General features: G+C 47.4%; 1 pseudogene; it reads right to left on the reverse strand.

Moving 5' to 3' along the window:
• Nucleotides 1-7,522: 7,522 nt before the first annotated feature.
• Nucleotides 7,523-8,591, reverse strand: LOC109748150 (receptor-like serine/threonine-protein kinase NCRK; annotated as a pseudogene).
• Between the last annotated feature and the right edge of the window lie 274 nt (nucleotides 8,592-8,865).

Raw genomic sequence — 8,865 nt, forward strand, 5'->3', positions numbered from 1 at the left:
GTTTGCTAGTCAATCTTAAAGACTACCCCGACCTTTTTTTTCACATGGGTATAGTGCAACACCTCATGTAGAGATAGGATACCGTCCACAATGTGTCTCCCCTTAATAAAATCATTTTGTTGGATGCTAAACAGCTTGTTAGCAAACTTTGCGGCCCTAAGGTCCATGGCTTTAGTGATCAGTTTATATGGGCAACGCAGCAAACAGATAGGCCTATACTGCTGGATTTTACTAGCATCTGCTGATTTAGGAAGCAGTATAATAATACCATAGTTCAAGCGTTTTACATCTAACTTGCCCTCATAGAACCACACAAACAGGTTGAACAGCTCCGGGTTCACAACATCCCAACAATGTTGGTAGAATTCCACCGGGATATTGTCCGGTCCAGGGGCTCGATTAGGTTTCATCGCAAATAGTGTTGTTTTAATCTCCTCAAGAGAAAAAGGACGTGTCAGGTATTCATTATCCTCAAGCATGATATTTTCATCCTGGGACCAAAGGGAAGCATCAATGTGACAAATATTGCCAGGGGCCGGTCCGAATCTCTACTCCTATAAAAATGTGAGTTGGTGATGATGGTGTGTCTGCCTTTGTGTCATCTACACCGTTTGACCTGGATCATAGGGCTGAGGTTGAAACACGGCGTCCCCGAACGCCCTGCGGTGTGTCCAAGTCTGAATGTTCTCCTTCTGTCGCGAAATAAGCCGAGTCTTCCAGACCGAAAGCCCTCTCAAATTACTCCCCACCAGCAAGGGTGGAATCCCCGCTCTCTCGAACCCTCTCCTTCCTTCTCTAGGAAAAAACAACAGGGGGCGAAGTACAGGCTGGTGGCTCCCGCCGGCGAGGCCGTGGTTCCCCGTTGCCTCCGTGCGTCTTGCAGGCGCGGGGAGGAGTCAGGGAACCCGGATCTCTGCCTGGCTGGGTTGTATAGTTCTAGGATTTTCTAGAATTTTGGTTCTTGGCAGCAGTGGTGAGGCGAGGGCAGCGCTGCCGTTCGAATAAGTCCCTCCGGTCCTCTCCTCGTGCAAGCGGCGTCAACTCCGGCGTCGTTGGCGGATCAGTGCGGGCGGGGTGCTCGGGTTCTGGTGCTCCAGCTACTCGGTGCCCTGGTTGTGTTGTTTGGGGATGGGCGTCCGTTGTTTCGGCATCCTGCGGTGATGAAGACACCTCCCTCTCGAGGGATGTTGAAGGTGACTGGTCGTCTCGGCCGAGACGGCATGGCTCCATGCCCGGATCTGAAGCTGGAGAGGCTCGAGGAGTGCTTCCGCTCGGGAAACTGCCTCCGGCCATTGCGCCTGAAGGTCTCAAATCCTGCTTTTTGGAGTAGGTGGCTGTTGCAGCTCACCAAAGCTTCAGTGCGAGGGGCCAAGTACGCCGCTGGTACTGTCAGTCCCCGGCGCCTCTTTTGCCTCCTCCTCTGCCGCAGCAGCCCAATGTCCCACCACACCTCCTCCTCGCTGTCTCCTCCGCCGCATCCCCCGTCTCCTCCGACACCAACCTCCACTTGTAAGTCGGCTACGCTCTGCTCATGCCCCCCGAGGGCCCCTAGCCGTCTACAACTGGAGTGTCACCCACGGGCACCAAACCTGTGTTATCTCCAGCCGGACTTCGTCTCAAGGACGACATGATCTGATCTTGATGGTTGTCATGGAGGTACAGTTTGGTGTATGTACATAATTCAGTCTGTGTTACTAGGGTCAGTTTCTATGCATCCCATCCTGTCTACAGGTCTGAAGTTTGTGTAGAGAACATTCAGAAAGGAAACTTGGCTACTTGCTTCGCCGTTCATGTTATTTTTGTAAGATAACATATGTGTCTTCGAATTGTTTTATCAACAGTGTCTCTGATCTTTGGTAAAAAGAAAATTCATGGTCGGATTCTACATAGCTTATCTCCCTTAAATGTTCATTATTTTCCTTCAGTGGTACTACTATTTCATTCGGTTGATGTGGGCTTGGAATGTGCTCTCCAATCACATCCAAATATGGTTAGGAATCTAATTTTATGTTGTATCCGCCTGATTGATCCATAATACTAACTATATATTTAGTAATCCGACTTAATAATGCTCAGGTTTTTGCTAGGCTAGGAGGTTGTTGGCTTGCTGCATTAAAACTGACAGTTTGTGATATTATTACAAAGCAGATATATGATGTTGCTTGGGCAAGAGCTAGCTAAAATAGCGAAACATGTATATTTTTCTTGTTTTCATTTTCAAAAATCCATAATTTGGAGAAGATTTTGTTGCATCAACTTTTTGATTTTGTGGTGCAAACACTTCTCCATCTAGAGAATGTGATGGCTCTGCTTAGCTTTCACAGGTATTGCAGTGATTCAATATGTAATATTAGCTTATTCCTTGTTTTTATATCTGTTCATGCATCAACTTTCTATGTGTATCTTGCCTGAAAAACTTGTAGCCAGTCAGTTGAGACTGAACTCAACATATGTCTGATAAGCATATGATTCAGTCTCATTTTTTGAAACTGTTTTTTTTGCAGGGAATTTTTGAAACTATTTTAAGACATACCAATTATAAAAAGAGTGTTGTTGGCGTAATGTTGACTTTCGTTTTACCTCTTTCCTGACCAGTAATTTTTGTGACATGTTTGATGATCTCTAGAGAAGGTGGGGATGGAGAAGAAGGCAGTAGCAGGCATGTTGCCAAACAACAGTAGCGATGTACAGCACGGATATGTTCTGTTTTTTTTCGAAAATTCACAGCACGGATATGTTCTGTTTTTTTTTCTTTTATAATTCTAGGTTCTCCCAATTTTTGATTGGGCGCTTGCTGAAATAGGAAGACGAGACATGAACTTGGCTCCTGAGCTCAAATAATGCCAGTAATATTCAAACTAATCTTGCTCTTTTGGGTAGCAAACATGTTCGACTGTTCTAGGTGCGCGCAACATTTTTGTGAAAAATAACATTCATGATGGTCTAGAAAAATATTCTAAACCAATACCCAAAACACAATCTTTAAAGGTTTTTGATTTTTTTTTTGCAAAACACCATTAATGTTGGTTCTTTTGAGACATTTTGCATGCAAGTAGAATACTCGATCGACATGTTTGCAAAAAAGAACAAGAAAATTTGTTTACATTTACTATTCATTTGGATGCATGTAAGCTCGGGAACATAACTGAATATTTGGAAAAGCATATTGATATTTGTTACACATGGGATGACCTGACATACGTCAATCTGAATCAATGTTTTAAATAGCGGGCTATGGAAAATAGCGGTGGGCCTTCAAATCAGCTATAGCGGGCTAAAGCGGGCTATAGCGGGCTATTTGTGAAGGCGACCATTTAGCGGGACACCCTGCTGAAAAGGCTATAGTGGAGCTATAGCCGGCTATTTAAAACTATGATATGAACACATGCATAGTTATTCCATACAATGCACGGGCATCTTACTAGTAGGTCTCTATAATAAGCAGTAGCATGGGACAATAAATTCTTGGTCCCTTCTACAATCACTGAACCACATTCCAGCGTGATCATAGAATATTTTATACGTCTCCCATTAGCCACTTTATGAAAAAAATCAGTGTTATTATCCCCTTTCAGAAGCCATCTATCATTAGAGAATTGATGCCAATGAATCTCCTCTTCAATATACATGCTATTAAGCTCAACTAGGATGTCCAGCTTCCTAGTATAAGCCTCCCCACAGAGATCATTTTCTTCCTCAAGTTTTTCTAATTCTTGCAGCTCAAGTTTGATAAGATCTTTTCTGATCTTATTTTGCCCAAATATATTGGACCCCCAACCATTGAAGAATTTCTTAATTCTCTTCAATTTGATATTTAAAATACGAATACGATCACTAGTGTAAATTGGTTTGGACCAGATCTCTGCCATCAGGGGAAGAAAGTCTGGATTATTCAGCCAGGCATTATCAAATTTAAAACATCTATTTCCAGGGGCTCTAGATGATGCCACCCCCCCCTAAAAGTAGTGGATTATGATCAGAAATCTCTTTGACCATTTTATGAACAAAAACGAGAGGATATAAGTCCTCCTAGTCCGAGGACATCAAAACCCTATCCAATTTTTCTAAGGTAGGGTGATCCTGCTTATTTGACCAAGTATAACAACCTCCTTACGCATTAATCTCTCTCAGCCCTAGCAGGTGAATAACAGAATTGAACACATCAGAGAAATGAGACAAGGGGGTTTTCTTGTTTTTCTTCCCACTATGACGCAAAATATTAACCCCCCCCCCCCACTAGGTAGGGAATATAGGTTTTATGGCACATAGAAGACATTTCTGCCATAAATTTAGGCTTGTATTCATCCTGTGCAGCCCCATAGGCAACCATCAAGGCCCAATTACATTTTTTACTCTTATCCAAAAGGTCAATTTGCAAAATAAATTTCCCATGTTTCACCTCAAGGATATCAAACTTGTCTTTATTAATACCACAAAGGATGCCTCCAGACTTCCCCCTAGAAGGATTCCACTCCCAATAAAACTTTTGGTTTGGGTCCAATTTCCTAAAGAAAGAAGGAGTATAGTTACTTTTCATAGTTTCTTGTAGTCCAATTAAATCCACCTCATTGGCATTAATCATGTCAGTGAGGCAGGTAGACATGCCTTTCTTACCTGCCCCCCTACAATTCCAAAAGATGCCAATAATTTATAACGATCAAGTTTATCTCTCACCCTGGTAGGTCTGCCAGGATTCATAGCAGCCCTACCCTCTCCCTCCCTCTTCTGACTTCTAGTCATGGGTCTAACAGGGTCTTTAGGAGGTGAAACGACCATTGTTCTCCTTCGCTAGCTTTTCCTCTTTTTTTGCTTAGATTGGACAAGAATAAAAGGTTCCTCCTCTTCTTTATAGGTTTCATTCCAAGTTAAAGACAAAGGAATGTTATTACCTAGCCCATCATTGATAGTTATACTAGGAGATGCTCTTTCATTTTTCTTATCAAGAAGTAAATTCCTAGATATTTCTAGTTCACGAATGACATCAATAGTATAAAATTTATCATCAGGAATTTCTACTCTCATAAGAGGTGCACGCAACACAATCTCAGTATCAGACAGGATCGAGAACTGATTTTTAGTGTTGAGCATTTTTTTACCTTCAAAATCGCGTTTCTTCATTCTGTTGGCAGCCCTATCCTCCACCTTCTCTAGCTTCTCAAATTGTCTGCGTGAAGTTAGGTCTTCAGCCACCAGCAGATCACGTAGGGGGGACCTAGAGGGCGACTCAACAGTGTACTCACCGCAGTTCTCCCCCCCCCCCTCCTCAGTCGAACCTTCTTCAAGAGGGACAATGTGAGGCAAAGAGGGTCAGATCACATAATCTGACAAAGGAGGAAACACAGCCCCATGAGAGTTATCATAATGTTGAAGAAACATGGGGGAAGGAGGAATAGGGGTTTGGATGATTTCCCAAGCACCTTTTTTAGTGTTGATAGCAGGGGTAGGGGGCACACCCCCATCATCATTTTCCACCTCATCATCATTGTTTTCAGATGAAATGTTGTTTATCGAAGAATCATAATATGCCATTTTTCCTTATCATGTTCTCTCGCCATAGACTCAATTAGCAGTTCAGTATGATTCCCCTCATCACTATCCGCCTCTTCTTCATTCTCAGTAACAGCAGTCAGTCTCTGTGAACTTTTGTCATAACTCTGGGATGAATGATTTCCCACCATAGATGCATTAGTCTCCCCTTGCTCAGTAGAGGAAGCAGGGTATGAATCCACCCTAGCTTTCTTTGGGAATGAGGGGGATGCACTGCTGTCCACAGCAATGGAGGCTTGGTTCTCGCCCCCCCCCCCCACCCCCCAACAGACACAACTTTCCCAACTTCATAAAATAAATCATAGAATTGTCCACCCAACATCCCTTCAGCGGATGGAGAAATTTTTTTACCTCTCTGCACCCAAGTAAAATTCTGACATATTCAGGTTTATGCAAAGTTGCTTCATCAACTTCCAGAGTTATACCAACCAGCCCCCCAGCATATGCAACATGCTCGGAGCACCTCTTTTCCAAGGGGACATTTCTTACTCGAACCCATGTTTTTTCCATATTTCCTTTAGCCCTCACAGAAACAGACCATGGAGTGATGCAAACAATGACAGAACCATCTTTCAAAGGGAGACGTTTACCATAACAACATGCTCTTTCCACTTCACTAGCATTAGGGAACCGCATAACGAATTGGGTAGGGCTAATTGAGCGAGCAGTACAACGCCACTTTTTTTGCCAGGTTTATGAGCAAAAAAACCATTAAATTCATGTTCAATCTCCTTCACAGTAGAAGCCCCCTCTATGATGGTGATTACCACATTGTTTGTTTTTTCAAAGTTCTGTTTAGATGCACACAGATCACGGATATAGAAAAAACCCTGTCCAGGGGACTGAAATCCACACAGCAAAGGAACACACTCCCAAGGCCTCAATGATTGACATAACTGATCCATATGACCAAGCTTGTTGCATTTCTCGCAACGAATGGTAGGGCAACGAGGAGTGAAATGACCTGGATTGTTGCAGTTGAGGCACCGTTCTTCAGAGCTCTTGGCGGCCGGAGTCATGGTCGGATCAGCGGTAGGAGGTGGTGCCGCTTCCTTGGACGCTGCCGTCTTTTGGGTCTCCCACTCCTTGGCTCCTCCTCCCATCGCCCACGCCGCCGCCTCCCATCTGTCTCCAGCACCTCCTCCAGCAGATCTCGAACTCACAGGTGCAGCTATCGACGGATCCGGCCGCTGCCACACCATATGGCGTGTCTGGTTGGGCGGCAGCGGCTTGCGCCCACCCCCAAACCCGCCGCGGCCAGAGGTGTCGCGCCGTCCTTCGAATCTTCTCGATCTCCCATTGTCGTGGGTGGGTTGCTGCGGGTCTTCGGGCCCCCAGCGATCTGAGCAAAGGATCGGTCGTCGCCACCGACCTTGCCGCGCCACCAGCCGAAGGAATCACGCGGCGGAGGTGGAGGGGGTGAGGAAACCCTAGCTCTCTCCCATATATGCCCGAAGAGATGGGTGAGGTGCAAATCGGACCTGGTCGAAGTGGTGGTAGGTAGGGAAATGGGTACGACCCCCTCCCCTCGGCGTCCATTAAATATCTCCTCGCCATGACCATGGTTGGGGCCCTCATGGCGGTGAGGCCACCATGAATCGGATCCGGCAGCTCTCGCGGTGCCAGATGTATCGCATCCAGCCGCTGCATGTCTCTCCTTCTCCCCGCTTTGCATGCAGGGCCCGTATGCGACCAGGTCGTGCATGGTGGTGAGATGAGGTGGTCAACCCTAGCCAGATGGCATGGGAAGGAGATGACCTGGTTGACCTCGATGCACTCTCCCTCGCGCATATACCGCGCATCGACCGTCACGCCTCGCTTGTCGATCGCTTCTCAAATTCATTTGATTACGTTTTTGCCTGTACAAAGATAGATCGATCCCACCATGGCGCCATGCCATGCACGCAAAGGATCGCAGCAGAGTTTCAGGTGCTACTTTGACTAATCTATCTATCTCTTCTACGACCGATCTCTTTCACCTGTAGAGGCTCGTCGCCATCGTCGGCTGCGTGAACTTCTCCAGCCGCGGCTCCGTCAGGTCCTCCTCCTCCTGCTCCGCCGACCGCCAGCTCCGGCCCATCGTCGTCATCATCGTCACTGGCGTGCCAACATTAACCGCGACCTCGGCCGACACGACGGCGCCCTTGGCGTTGCTGCTGTTCCCTCCGTGCAGGTGATCGCGGCGACGGCCGTCGTCGCCGTCCTCCCACACCGAGCATTCCCGCGGCCTCTCGGCGTGGAAGCCCGGAGCGAAGGCGGCGGCGGCGGCGGGCAGGTGGTGGCGACGGCGCTTGTCGGCGAGGGGCGCGATGGTGGAAAGGATCTGGACGACCTCGGTCATGGTGGGCCTGGCCTCGGGGTCCCACTGCAGACACTCCCTGGCGAGGTGGGCCATGATCTGCATCTCCTCGGGCGGGAACGCGCCCTTCAGCGCTGGGTCCGGCAGCTCCGTGACCACCAGCCTACTGTCCCGCAGCCGCGACGTTGCCCACATCACCAGGCTCTCGTCAGAGCCGGCGCCGCCGGCTTCGGTGCCGCCCCTCTTGTGCACGGGTTGCCGGCCGGTGATGAGCTCCAGCATCACCACGCCGAAGCTGAACACATCCGACTTGAGCGACGCCTTGCCGACGATGGCGTACTAGGGTAGGGCGCGAAGTACTCGAAGGTGCCCAGCATGCGCGCCGGCGAGCTCGATCAGCTTGCCACGCCGTCTCATTAGGCACTTGTCCATGCCCAGATCCGTGATCCTGGCCCCCTAACCTGTTGTCCAGCAGGATGTTGGTGGACTTATGTCGCGGTGGAGGATGTGCGGCGCCGCCACCTCGTGGAGGTACTCGAGGCCCCTCGGCGCGCCCAGCGCCACGCCAACGCGCGTCGCCCAGTCCGTGGCTTTGCGTTGAGGTCGTCCAGGCACTCCTGCACGTTGCCGTTGGTCATGCACTCGAACACCAGCAGCCGCTCCAGCTCCGAGCAGTCCCCAGCAGCAGCACCATGTGGCAGTGGTTCAACCTCGATAGCAGCTCGATTTGTTCATTAATGGTCATGGATCATGGATTCTTTATCTGAGTTCAGACTTTTTCAGAGTTCAGACTATAGTTAGAATAACGGTATTGGCCTAAATGCGCATATCAATCCTGCAACTTTATAAAAATGTTACAAAATACCTGAATCAGAAAAACTAGAGCCAAAGTATAGTATTAGAAATAATATATTTAGAAAAGATAGACAATTAAGTTGGTTTCCAATATATCTAACGAAAATTGAACGTAAAAAAAATAAATTATAAACTGTCACAAAATTTTAACATAATCAAGATAG

This window comes from Aegilops tauschii, chromosome 6, assembly GCF_002575655.3.
Source record: "Aegilops tauschii subsp. strangulata cultivar AL8/78 chromosome 6, Aet v6.0, whole genome shotgun sequence".
Lineage (NCBI taxonomy): Eukaryota > Viridiplantae > Streptophyta > Magnoliopsida > Poales > Poaceae > Aegilops > Aegilops tauschii.